Below are 13539 nucleotides of genomic sequence, written 5' to 3' on the forward strand. Positions count from 1 at the left end.
CTGACAATATTTGTGTTCTCCTCCAAAGTAGTTGGGACTAATATCAAATCCCCATCAGGCTGCCTCCGTCTTCAAGCGAGCCTGCCACTGAACATTTGGCACCACAGCAATAAGGCTGACAGTATTTGTCTTCTCCTCTGAAATAGTTGTGACTGATCTCAAGTCCCCATCAGGGTTGACTCAGCCTTCAAGTGAGCCTGCCAGTGAACATCCAGCACCACAGCAATAAAGCCGACAGTATTTTTGTTCTCCTCCAAATTAGCTGTGCCTGATCTTGAGTCCCCTTCAGGGTTGACTCAGCATTCAAGTGAGCCTGCCAGTGAACATCCAGCACCACAGCAAGAAATCTGACAATATTTGTGTTCTCCTCCAAAGCAGTTGGGACTAATATCAAGTCCCCATCAGGCTGACTCCTTCTTCAAGTGAGCCTCCCACTGAACATCTGGTACCACAGCAATAAAGCTGACAGTATTTTTGTTCTCCTCCAAATTAGCTGTGACCAATCTTGAGTCCCCATGAGGGTTGACTCAGCCTTCAAGTGAGCCTGTGACTGAACATCCGGCACCACAGGAAGAAAAGTGACAGTAGTTGTGTTCTCCTCCGATATAGTTGTGACTGATCTTGAGTCCTCTTCAGGGTTTTGGAGGAGAGCACAACTACTGTCAGATTTCTTCCTGTGGTGCCGGATGTTCAGTCACAGGCTCACTTGAAGGCTGAGTCAACCCTCATGGGGACTCAAGATTGGTCACAGCTAATTTGGAGGAGAACAAAAATACTGTCAGCTTTATTGCTGTGGTACCAGATGTTCAGTGGGAGGCTCACTTGAAGAAGGAGTCAGCCTGATGGGGACTTGATATTAGTCCCAACTGCTTTGGAGGAGAACACAAATATTGTCAGATTTCTTGCTGTGGTGCTGGATGTTCACTGGCAGGCTCACTTGAATGCTGAGTCAACCCTGAAGGGGACTCAAGATCAGGCACAGCTAATTTGGAGGAGAACAAAAATACTGTCGGCTTTATTGCTGTGGTGCCATATATTCAGTGGCAGACCTTCAAGTGAGCCTGCCACTGAACATCCGGCACCACAGGAGAAAGCTAACCGTATTTGTGTTCTCCTATGAAATAGTTGTGACTGATCATGAGTCCCCAGGAGGGTCGACTCAGCCTTCAAGTGAGCCTGCCAGTGAACATCCAGCACAACAGGACGAAGGCTGACAGTATTTGTGTTCTACTTCAAAGTAGTTGTGACTGAACTTGAGTCCCCTTCAGGGTTGACTCAGTCTTCAAGTGAGCCTGTCACCGAACATCCGGCACCACAGCAAGAAAGGTGACAGTATTTGTGTTCTCCTCTGAAATAGTTCTGACCTGATCTTGAGTCCCCTTCAGGGTTGACTCAGCCTTCAGGTGAGCATGCCACTGAACATCTGGCCCCACATCAAGAAAGCTGACAGTATTTGTACTCTCCTGCAAAATAGTTGTGACTGATCTTGAGTCCCCTTCAGGGTTGACTCAGCCTTCAAATGAGCCTGCCACTGAACATCCAGCAGCACAGCAAGAAAGCTGACAGTATTTGTGTTCTCTGAAATAATTGTGACTGATCTTGAGTCCCCTTCAGGGTTGACTCTGCCTTCAATTGAGCCTGCCACTGAACATCTGGCACCACGGCAAGAAAGCTGACAATATTTGTGTTCTCCTCCAAAATAGTTGGGACTAATATCAAGTCCCCATCAGGCTGCCTCCATCTTCAAGTGAGCCTGCCACTGAACATCTGGCACCACAGCAAGAAAGTTGACAGTATTTGTGTTCTCCGCCAAAATAGTTGTGACTGATCTTGAGTCCCCATCAGGGTTCACTCCACCTTCAATTGAGCCTGCCACTGAACATCTGGCACCACAGCAAGAAAGCTGACAGTATTTATGTTCTCCTCTGATATAGTTGTGACTGATCTTGAGTCCCCTTCAAGGTTGACTCAGCCTTCAAATGAGCCTGCCACTGAACATCCAGCAGCACAGCAAGAAAGCTGACAGTATTTGTGTTCTCCTTTGAAATAATTGTGACTGATCTTGAGTCCCCTTCAGGGTTGACTCTGCCTTTGATTGAACCTGCCACTGAACATCTGGCACCACAGCAAGAAAGCTGACAATATTTGGGTTCTCCTATGAAATAGTTGGGACTAATATCAAGTCCCCATCAGGCTGCCTCTGTCTTCAAGTGAGCCTACTGCTGAACATTTGGCACCATGGCAAGGAAGCTGACAGTATTTGTGTTCTTCTCCAACATAATTTTGACTGATCTCAAGTCCCTATCAGGGCTGATTCCGCCTTCAGCTGAGCCTGCTACGGAACACCTGGCACCACAGCAAAAAAGCTGACCATATTTGTGTTCTGCCCCAAAGTAGTTGAGACTGATCTGTAGTCCCTATCAGGCTTGACTCAGTCTTCAATGAGCCTGCTATTGAACATCTGGGACTACAGCAAGAGAGCTGACAGTATTTGTGTTCTCCTCTAAAGTAGTTGTGATTGATCTCAAGTCCCAGTCAGGGCTGACTCCACCTTCAAGTGAACCTGCCGCTGAACATCTGGCACCATGGCAAGGAAGCTGACACTATTTGTGTTCTCCTCTGAAGTATTTGTGACTGATCTCAAGTACCCGTCACTGTTGACTCTGGCTTCTACTGAGCCTGCTAGTGAACATCCGGCACCACAACAAGAAAGCTGACAATATTTGTTTTCTTCTCCAACATAATTGTGACTGATCTCAAGTCCCTATCAGGGTTGATTCCACCTTCAACTGAGTCTGCTACTGAACATCTGGCACCACAACAAAAAAGCTGACCATATTTGTGTTCTGCTCCAAAGTAGTTGAGACTGATCTGTAGTCCCTATCAGGGTTGACTCAGTCTTCAATGAGCCTGCTACTGAACATCTGGGACCACAGCAAGAAAACTAACAGTATTTGTTTTCTCCTCTAAAGTAGTTGTGACTGATCTCTTGTCCCCATCAGGGTTGACTCCACCTTCAACTGAGCCTGCCACTGAACATCTGACACCACAGCAAGAAAGCTGACACTATTTGTGTTATCCTCCAAAGCAGTTGTGACTGATCTTGAGTCCCCATCAGGGTTGACTCCGCCTTCAAGTGAGCCTGCTACTGAACATCCGACACCACAGGAAGAAAGATGACAGTATTTGTGTTCTCCTCTAAAGTGGTTGTGACTGATTTCGAGTCCCCAATAGGGTTAACTCAGCCTTCAAGTGAGGCTGCCACTGAACATTTGGCACCACAGCAAGAAATCTGACAGTATTTGTGTTCCCCTCTAAAGAGTTGTGACTGATTTGAGTCCCCATCAGGGTTGACTCTGCCTTCAAGTGAGCCTGCTACTGAACATCGGGACCACAGCAAGAAAGCTGACAGTATTTGTATTATCCTCCAACATAAGATCTCTTGATGGGGACTGATCTTGAGTCCCCATCAGGGTTGACTTTGTCTTCAAGTGAGTCTGCCACTGAACATCTGGCACCACAGCAAGAAAGCTGGCAGTATTTGTGTTCTCCTCCAAAATAGTGTTACTGATCTTGAGTCCCCATCAGGGTTGACTCTGCCTTTAGATAAGCCTGCTACTGAACATCTGAAACCACAGCAAGAAAGCTGACAGTATTTGTATGCTTCTATAAAGCAATTTTGATTGTTCTCGAGTCCCTGTCAGGGTTGACTCTGCCTTCAAGTGAGCCTGCTACTGACCATCAGTAACCACAGCAAGAAACCTGACAATATTTGTATACTTATTTACTGTGGTTTAAGACAAATGTGATTGTAACTTCATGCCCAATTAAATAAATTTTTAGTTGATTAAAAAAAAAACCCCAGATACCATATAACTTCTTTATAAATACTTCAGTATTTACCTCTAAAAGACGACAAATTCTTTTTTTAACTGGAACACCATATCGTGTCTACAATAGTTATTAATATTTTCAGGAAACAATTTAAAGTATCCCAAGAAAATAACTCGAGCCCTCATAATAGTATTAATGTAGGCTTAAATTGATTTTCCTAAAATGCATTACCTATCTTTATGTACTCAGTATGAAATCATCCAGCAATTCATTTTCATCCACTTGACATACACCATTGAAGGAAGTTTGAAGCTCATCTATAAATTCTGCTTTCTACACAGTCATCTTTCTTTATATTAGCATTAAGTAAGATCAATTTGAGCACTAGTCTCTGGGGGAAGAAATCTTGTTCTTGACACATCTCCACCCAGGGAAAGTTTTACTTAGTATTTACCCCATCATCTCCCATCTTTATAAAGCCAATTACCCATCCACATCAAAATATTCACATTAGAATATTTCTTTCATTCCCTATTTTAAAAAATAAAAAGAAACTATTATTATCTAGAGGATTTTCAATCAGCTTTATTGAGGTATAATTTACATACAGTAAAATCCACCTATTTGATGTGGACAATTCAGTGAGTTTTGAAAAATGTATGTAACCATATAACAGCCACTACAATCAAGATATAGAATAATTATATCATTCCAAAAAGTTCCCACGTGTCCACCAACACTCTACAGCATGGCCTGTGGTAATGACCAATCTGCTTTCTATCCCTATAGTTTTACTATTTCTAGAATTTCATAGAAATGAAATATTTGGCGTTTGGCTTCTTTCACTTAGCCTAATGCTTTTTAAGTTCATTCCTGTATCAGTAGTTTGTTCCTTTTTATTGCAGAGTAGTATTGCATTCTATGAATATACTACAATTTGTCTATCCGTTCATCAGTTGATGAATACCTTTGGGTTGTTTCCAGTTTTGGGTTATTATGACTATATCTCCTATGAACATTTGAATATAAGTCTTTGTGTAGATCTGTGTTTTTATTTCTTTTGGGTAAATACCTCGGAGTGAAAGTGTTGGGTCGCATGGTAAAAATATATTGAACTTTATAAGAATCCGCCAAATTGTTTTCCATAGTAGCTGAACCAATTTGCATTCCCACCAGAGAAGTACAAAAGTTCCAATCTCTCCATATCCTTGACAATGGTCAATATTTAATTTTAGCCATTCTAAGGATTTTGTATTAGTATCTCATGATTTCCTGATTAGTAATTATGTTGAGCATCTTTTCAGATACTTATTTCTGTATCTTCTGTAAACTCTTTATTTTATCCTTTGCTCATTTAAAAATTGGGTTGTTCATCTTCTTATTGTTGAGCTATAAATTGTTTTTATTCTGGACACAGTTTCTTATCAGATATAAGTATTATGAATATTTTCTCCAAGTTTGTGGCTTATCTTTTCGTTTATCAAACTGTTATTTTGAAAAGCAAAAGTTTTAAATTTTGATGAAGTTCAATTCATCAGCTTTTTCTTTTAGAATTTATATTTTTTGTGTTGTATTAAAAAGTTTTTTCCTAACCCAAGATCAATAAGATTTTCTGTTTTTTATTTTTTAAATTTTTGTGAGTACATGGTAGGTGTATATATTTACAGAATACCTGAAAGTTTTTTGATCTTTTTTTCCTTTTTGTGGAGAACAGGGTCTTGTTATGTTGACCAGGCAGGTTTAGAACTCCTGGGTTCAAACCGTCCTCCTGCCTCTGCCCCCCTAAGTGCTGGGATTACAGACTGAGTCATCATGCCTGGCTACATGAAATATTTCAAAACAGGCATACAATGAGTATTAATAGCATCAGGGTAAATGGTATATACATCACCTCAAGCATTTATCATTTATTTATGTTACAAACAATCCAGTTGTACTCTTTTAGTTGTTTTTAAATGTACAATAAATTATTGTTGATAGATCAATCTGTTGTGCTATCAAATACTAGATCTTCTTCATTGTATTTATATTTTTGTACCCGCTAATAATGCCTCTCCCACTATCTCTAGTAACTATCATTCTACTCTCTATCTTCATGACTTCAGTTGTTTTCGTTTTTAGCTCCTGCAAATAAGTGAGAGCATGAGAAGTTTGTCTTTCTGTGCATGGCTTACTTCACTTAACATAATGACCTGTAGCTCCATCCATACTGTTGCAAATGACAGGGTCTTATCCTTTTTATAGCTGAATAGTACTCCATTGTGTATATATACCACATTTTTTTGTCCATTTGTCTGTCGATGGATACTTAGGTTGCCTCCAAATCTTGGCTATTGTGAATAATGCTGGAATAAACATGGAGAGTGCAGATCTCTTTAATGTACTGATTTCCTTTCTTTTTGGCATATACCCAGCAGTGGGATTCCTGGATCATATGGTAGCTCAATTTTTAGTTTTTTGTTTTGAGGAGACTCCAAACTATTCTCCATAGTGGTTGTACTAATTTGCATTCCCACAAAAAGGGTTCCCTTTTCTTCACCTCTTCGCCAGTATTTGTTATTGCCTGTCTTTTGGATTAAAGCCATTTTGACTGGGGTGAGATGAGATCTCATTGTAGTTTTGATTTGCATTTCTCTGATGATCAATGATGTCGAACCCCATTTCATATACTTTTTGCCATTTGTATGTCTTCTTTTGAGAAATGTCTATTCAAATCTTTGGCCATTTTTGATTGGATTATTAATATTTTTCTGAAGAACGGTTTAAACTCCTTCTGTATTCTGGTTATTAATCTGTTGTCAGATGGGTATTTTGCAAATATTTTCTCCCATTCTGTGTGTTGTCTCTTCACTTTGTTAATTGTATCCTTTGCTGTGCAGAAGCTTTTTAAGTTGATGTGATCCCATTTGTCCATTTTTGCTTTGGTTGCCTGTGCTTATGGAATATTGCTCAATAAATTTCTGCCCAGACCAATCTCTTAGAGATTTTTCCCAGTGTTTTACTCTAGTAGTTTCATAGTTCTAGGTCTTAGATTTAAGTTTTTAATACATTTCAATTTGATTTTTGTGTATGGTAAGAGATAGCAGTCTAGTTTCATTCTTCTGCGTATGAATAGACAGTTTTCCCAGCACTATGTATTGAAGAGATTGTCTTTTCCCCAGTGTATGTTCTTGGGAACTTTGTCAAAAATAAGTTCACTCTAGGTAGGTGGATTTGTTTCTGGTCTTTGTATGCTGTTCCACTGGTCTATATGTCTGTTTTTATGCTAGTACCATGCAATTTTGATTACTGTAGCTCTGTAGTATAATTGTGAGTCAGGTAAAGTGATTCCTCCAGTTTTGTTCTTTTTGCTTAGGACAGTTTTGGCTATTTGGGATCTTTTGTTATCCCATGTGAATTTTAGGATTTTTTTTCTATTTCTGTGAAGAATATCATTAGTATTTTGACCGGGATTGCATTGAATCTGTAGATTGCTTTGGGTGGTATGGACATTATAACAATATTGATTCTTCCAATCCATAATCATGGAATGTTTTTTCATTTTTGGGGTCCTCTTCAATGTCTTTCATCAGTGTTTTATAGTTTACATTATGCAGATCTTTCATTTCTTTGGATCAAGTTAATTCTTAGGTATTTAATTTTATGTGTGGCTATTATAAATGAGATTACTTTTAAAATTTCTTTTTCATATTGTTCACTGTTGGTATATATAAACACTATTGATTTTTGTATGTTGATTTTGTATCTTGCACTTTCTCAAATTTATCAGTTCTAATAATTTTCTTGTGGAAAACTTAGTTTTTTTCAAATATAAGATCATATTATATGCAAACAAAGATAATTTGACTTCTTCCTTTCCAATTCAGATGGAAAGGAAGTATGTCTTTATAGCTTTCTCTTGTCTGACTGCTCTATTGAAGACTTCCAGTACTGTGGCGAATAACAGTGGTGAAAGTGGGCATCCTTGCCTTGTCCAGATCTTAGACGAAAGTCTTTTCATTTTTTTCCCATTCAGTATGAAACTAGCTGTGGGTCTGTCAGATATCCCTTTTATTGTGTTGAGATGTGTTTCTTTTATACACATTTTTTGAGGGTTTTGTCATGAGAGATACTGAATTTTGTTAAATGCTTTTTCAGCATTAATTAAAATGACCTTATGGTTTTGTTCATGTTTCCTTCATTCTGTTGATATGATGTATAATATTGATTTACATATGTTGAACTATCCAAATATTCCTGGGGTTAATCCCATTTGGTCATGATGAATGATCTTTTCCAATGAGTTGCGTAATTTCATTTGCTGGTTTTTTTTGTTGAGGCTTTTTGCATCAGTGTTCATCAAAGACATTGGCCTGTAGTTTTTTTTCTTTGATGTGTCTTTGCCTGTTTTTGGTATTAGAGTAAAACTCATAAAATGATTTTGGAAATATTCCCTCCTCTATTTTTTTAAAATCATATGAGTAGAATTAATGTTAGTTCTTTTAAATGTTTGTTAGAATTCAACAGTGAAGCCATTGGGTCCCAAGCTCTTCTTTGCTGGGAGACTTTTTATTATAGTTTCAATTTCATTACTGTTATTGGTCTGTTCATGTTTTTGATTTCTTCATGGTTCAATCTTGGTAGATTATATGTGTCTAGGAATTTGTCCATTGCTTTTCAATTTATTGGCATATAGTGGCTTTCAGTAGCCTGTAATGATCCTTTGACTTTCTGTGGTGTTTGTTTTAATGTCTCCTTTTTCATCTCTGATGTTTGTTTGAGTCTTTTCTCTTTTTTTCTTAGCCTAGGTAAAGGTTTGTTGATTTTGTTTATCTTTTCAAAAAACCAAGTTTTAGCTTCATTGATCCTTGGTATTTTTTCATTTCAGTTTCACGTATTTCTGCTCTGATCTTTATTTCTTTTCTTCTACCAATTATGAGTCTGGCTTGCCCTTGCTTTTCTCATTTTTAAAGATGTATTGATAGGTTGTTTGCTAGAGGTTTTTCTACCATTTTGATGTAGGTGCTTATAGTTATAAACATTTTTATTAGTACTGCTTTTGCTGTATCCCAGAGATTTTGGTATGTTTTGTTTCCATTACCATTCTTTTCAAGAAATTTTTCAATTTCCATCTTAATGTCTTCATTGACTTACTGGCCACTCAAGAGCATGCTGTTTAATTTCCATGCACCCATATAGTTTCTAAAATTTCTCCTGTTATTGATTTTTTTGTTTTTTCTTTTTTTCATTTTGTGTTATTGATTTTTAATTTTATTTCCATTGTGGTCCAAAGAGATACTTGATAGAATTACATTTATTTGAATTTTTTATGACTTCTTTTGTGGTCTAATATGTGGTCTACCCTTGAGAATCATCCACATGCTGAGTAGAAGAGTATATATTCTGCAGCCAGTGAATGAAAAGTCCTGTAAATATTTATTAGATCCATATATAGTACAGATTAAGTCCAATGTTTGTTGATTTTCTATCTGGATGATCTGTCTAATACTGAAAGTGGAATATTGAAATCTCCAGTTATTATTGTACTACCATTCTCATGGTAGTGACTAAGTCTCACGAGATCTAATAGTTTTATAAGGAGTTTCCCCTTTCAATTGGCTCTCATTCTCTCTTGCCTGCCACCATGTAAGATGTCCTTTGCTCTTCCACCATGACTGTGAGGCCTCCCCAGCCATGTGGAACTGTGAGTCAATTAAACCTCTTTCCTTTATAAATTACCCGTTCTTGGGTATGTCTTTATTAGCAGCGTCAGAACAGACTATTACAAGTATGTTTTAATTTCTTACCTTTTATTTTGTGTGTGTCTGTCATATGTTTTTTGATTTGAGCTTATTATAAGGCTTGCAGATAATATCCTAAAATCCATTATTTTAAACTGATGACGACTTAACACTGATTGTATAAACAACCAAAGACAAAACTAATAAAAACTCTGTACTTTAGCTTCACCCCCACTCTTTAACTTTTTGTTGTTTCTGTTTCTAGATTATTACTTGAAAAGTTGTTTGTAGCCATTATTATTATTATTTTGAGACAGGATCTTGCTCTGTCACCCAGGCTGGAGTATAGTAGTGTGATCATGGCTCACTACAGCCTCGATCTCCTGGGCTCAATCTTCCGACATCAGCCTCCTGAGTAGCTGGGACTACAGGCATATGCCACTACACCCAGCTAGTTAAAAAAAATTATTTTTTTGGTAGTGACAGGGTCTGACTATGTTTCCTAAGCTGGTCTCAAACTCCTGGGTTCAAGGGGCCTGCCTACCTCAGCCTCCCAAAGTGCTGGGATTATAAGAGTGAACCACCAAGACTGGCCTGTAGTTATTATTTTTAATAGGTTTATCTCTAGTCTTTCTACTCAAGATATGTGTAATGTATACACCACAATTAAAGTGTTATAATATTCTGTGTTTTTCCATGTATTTACTATTACCAGTGAGTTTTATTCCTCTAGATGATTTCTTATTGGTCATTAATATCCTTTTCTTTCAGATTGAAGACTTCCCTTTAGAACTTTCTTGTAGGACAGGCCTGCTGTTGATGAAATCTCTCAGCTTTTGCTTGTCTGGGAAAGACTTTATTTCTTCTTAATTTTTTAAAAATAGAGATGGGGTCTCTCTATGTTGTCCAGTCTGATCTTGAATTCCTGGGCTCAAGGGATCCACCCACCTCATCTTTCCAAAGTGCTAGGATTACAGGTGTGAGCCACCAGGCTCAGCCTCTCCTTCACTTTTGAAGGATATTTTTCTGGATACAATCTTCTACGAAACCTTTTCTTTAATGCCAGGAACTCTTAGATTTGCCCTTTTGAGGTTACTTTTTAGATTTCCTAGGTATGTTTAATTCTTTTAAATGCTTTTCTTTTGTCTCTTCTGACTGTATATTTTCTCCCCCCCCCCATTTATTTATTTTATTGTATTTTAGGTTTTGGGGTACATGTGAAGAACATGCAAAATTGTTGCATAGGTACACACGTGGCAGTGTGATTTGCTGCCTTCCTCCCCATCACCTACATCTGGCATTTCTCCCCTTGCTATCTCTCCCAGGCTCCCCACCCCCCACCGTCCCTCCCCTATTTCCCCCCAACTGACCCCAACACATGGACACAGGGAGGGGAGCACTACTGACTGTATATTTTCAAATAATATGTCTTTAAGCTTACTAATTCTTTATTCTTCTTCACCAATTCTGCTTTTAAGAGACTCTGTTGCATTTTTCAGTATGTTAATTGCACTTTTAGCTCCAGAATTTTGCTTGATTCTTTTAGATCATTTCAATCTCTTTGTCAAATGTATCTGGGAGGATTCTGAGTTCCTTCTCCATGTTATTTTAAATTTCACTGAGTCCTCAAAATAGCTATTTGAATTCTCTGTCTGAAAGATCACGTATCTCTGTCTGTCCAAGATTGGTCCCTGGTGGCTTACTTTATTTGTTTGATGAGGTTATATTTCCCTGGATAGTCTTGGTGCTCGTGGAAGTTTGTTGGTGTCTGTGCATTGAAGAGTTAGGTATTTATTGTTGTAGTCTTCATAATCTGGGCTTGTTTGTAATCATCCTTCCAGATATTGAAGGGACTTGGGTTTTGTGATCTAAATTTTTGGTCACTGCAGCCATATCTGCATTAGTGGGCAACCCAAGTTCAGTAATGCTGTGGCTCCTGCAGACTTGAAGAGGTACCACATTGGTGGTATTGGATAAAATCTTGAAGAATTCCCTGTATTACTAGGTAGAGTTTCTTGTTCTCCTCTTTTACTCTCTCCCAAACAAATGTAGTCTCTCTGTGCTGAGCTGTGAGGAACTAGAGATGGGGTGACACAAGTACCCCTGTGGCCACCACCACTAGGACTGTACTGGGTCAGACCTGAGGCCAGCACAGCAATCAATATTACATGAGGCCCATGGTAATCACTGCCTGGCTACTGCCTATGTTCCATCAAGGCCCTAGGGCTCTAAAATCAGCAGATGATGAAGCTAGCCAGGCTTGTGTTCTTCTTTTCAGGGTAGTGAGTTCTTCCTGGGTCCAGAGATGCTGTCCAGGAGCCATAGCCTTGAGTCAGACATCTTAGGAATCTACCTGGTGCTCTATTCTACTGTGGCTAAGCTGGCACCAATGCCATAAGACAAAGTTCTTCCCACTCTTCTCTCCTCTTTCCACAAGCAGAGTAGCCTCTCTCTGTGGCCACGACCATCCCAGGCCCATGGCATATACTGTTTGGCTCCCAATGATGTTCGCTCAAGGCCCAAGGGCTCCTTAATCAGCATATGGTGCATACCACCAGGCTGTGGACTCTCCCTTCAGGGCAGTGGGCTCCCCTCTCGCCCAGGGCAGGTCCAGAAATGGCTTCTAAGGGCCAAGACCTAGAATTTGGAATCCCAAGAGTCTGCTTGGTGCTGTAACCCCGCTGTATTAAGCCATTTTTGCATTGCTGTAAAGAAATACCCGAGACTAGGTAACTTATAAAGAAAGGAGGTTTAATTACCCACAGTTCTGCAGGCTTTACAGGAAGCATGGTACCCATATCTACTCAGTTTCTGGGGAGGCCTCAGGAGGCTTCCAATTATGGCAGAAGGTGAAGGGGAAGCAGGCGTGTCTCACTGCAAAAGCAGAAGCAAGTGAGACAGAGAGCAGGGAGGAGAGGTGCTACATACTTTTAACCATCCAGATCTTGTGTGAACTCAGAGTGAGAGCTCATTTATCACCAAGGGGATCGCCGAAGCCATGCATGAGGGATCCACACCATGATGCAAACACCTCCCACCAGGGCCTACCTCCAGCATTGGGGATTACATTTCAATATGAGATTGGGGTGGGGACAAATATCCAAATTATATCAACCACTGTGGCTGAGCTGGTACCTAGGCTGCAAGACAAAGTCCTCTTTACTTGTCCCTCTCCTTTTATCCCTGTAGTGACCACAGCTGGGAAGGCAGTACATCTCTGAACCTGACTCAAGGCCCACAGTGAGCCCTGCCTGGCTAACTGCTGATTATTCAGGCCCAGGATCTCTTTAGTCAGCAGGTGATAAATCCTGCCAGGACTAGGTCCTTCCTTTCAAGGGAGTGGGTTCCCTTCTGGCCAATGATGTATTTAAAAATGTCATCCAGGAGCTGGGGCCTGGAATGGGGCCTCAAATCTCTGTTTGGTGCCCTATCCTACTGTGACTGAGCTGGTATTCGTGTTGCAAGGAAAAGTCCTTTTTACTCTTCCAGATCTGCCTCTCAAGTAGAAGGAAGGAGTCTCCTGAAGCTGTGAGCTGCAGTGCCTGAGGTAGAGAGAGGGGTAGTATATGCATTCCCTTGGCTGCCCTGGCTAATGTCTCACTAGGTCACACGTCCCCCAAGTCCACTGGCTCTGAGCCCAGCATAGCACTGGGACTTGCCCAGGAATTTCAGTCCTTATGGCCTAGACTGCCTTTCAAGTTTATTTAGGATGACAGAGCATTTTAGCCTATGGTGGCAGGGCTTGCTGGAGTTCAGGTTTTGACTGCTGGGAGGGGCTATCACTCTCTGGCTAGGGCTGGTCTAAATCCTCCCTCTGTGGGTGCTGGGTGAATTCTGCTTGGTGTTGCTTTCTGCTGTGACAGGGCAACACGGAGCTCCAAAGTCCCACAGTTACTGTGCTTTTCCTCCCCAAGCACGCAGATTCTTTCTGTGTCACAAGGCTGCAGCTGGGGGATGGAGGAGGGGTAGCATTGGCAATTCAAGA

At 40.0% G+C, this 13539-nt stretch overlaps 1 long non-coding RNA gene across 1 annotated transcript; it reads left to right on the top strand.

Annotated features, from left to right (window-relative positions):
- Window positions 1-6: 6 nt before the first annotated feature.
- On the top strand, window positions 7-3859 carry LOC116550224. Its single transcript, XR_004268281.1, has 2 exons — window positions 7-1846; window positions 1963-3859. It is a non-coding gene; the product is annotated as an uncharacterized LOC116550224 (long non-coding RNA).
- The last annotated feature ends 9680 nt before the right edge of the window (window positions 3860-13539 follow it).

Source organism: Sapajus apella, unplaced genomic scaffold, assembly GCF_009761245.1.
Source record: "Sapajus apella isolate SASKATOON/1434 unplaced genomic scaffold, GSC_monkey_1.0 scaffold7, whole genome shotgun sequence".
In the NCBI taxonomy this organism is placed as follows: Eukaryota; Metazoa; Chordata; class Mammalia; order Primates; family Cebidae; genus Sapajus; species Sapajus apella.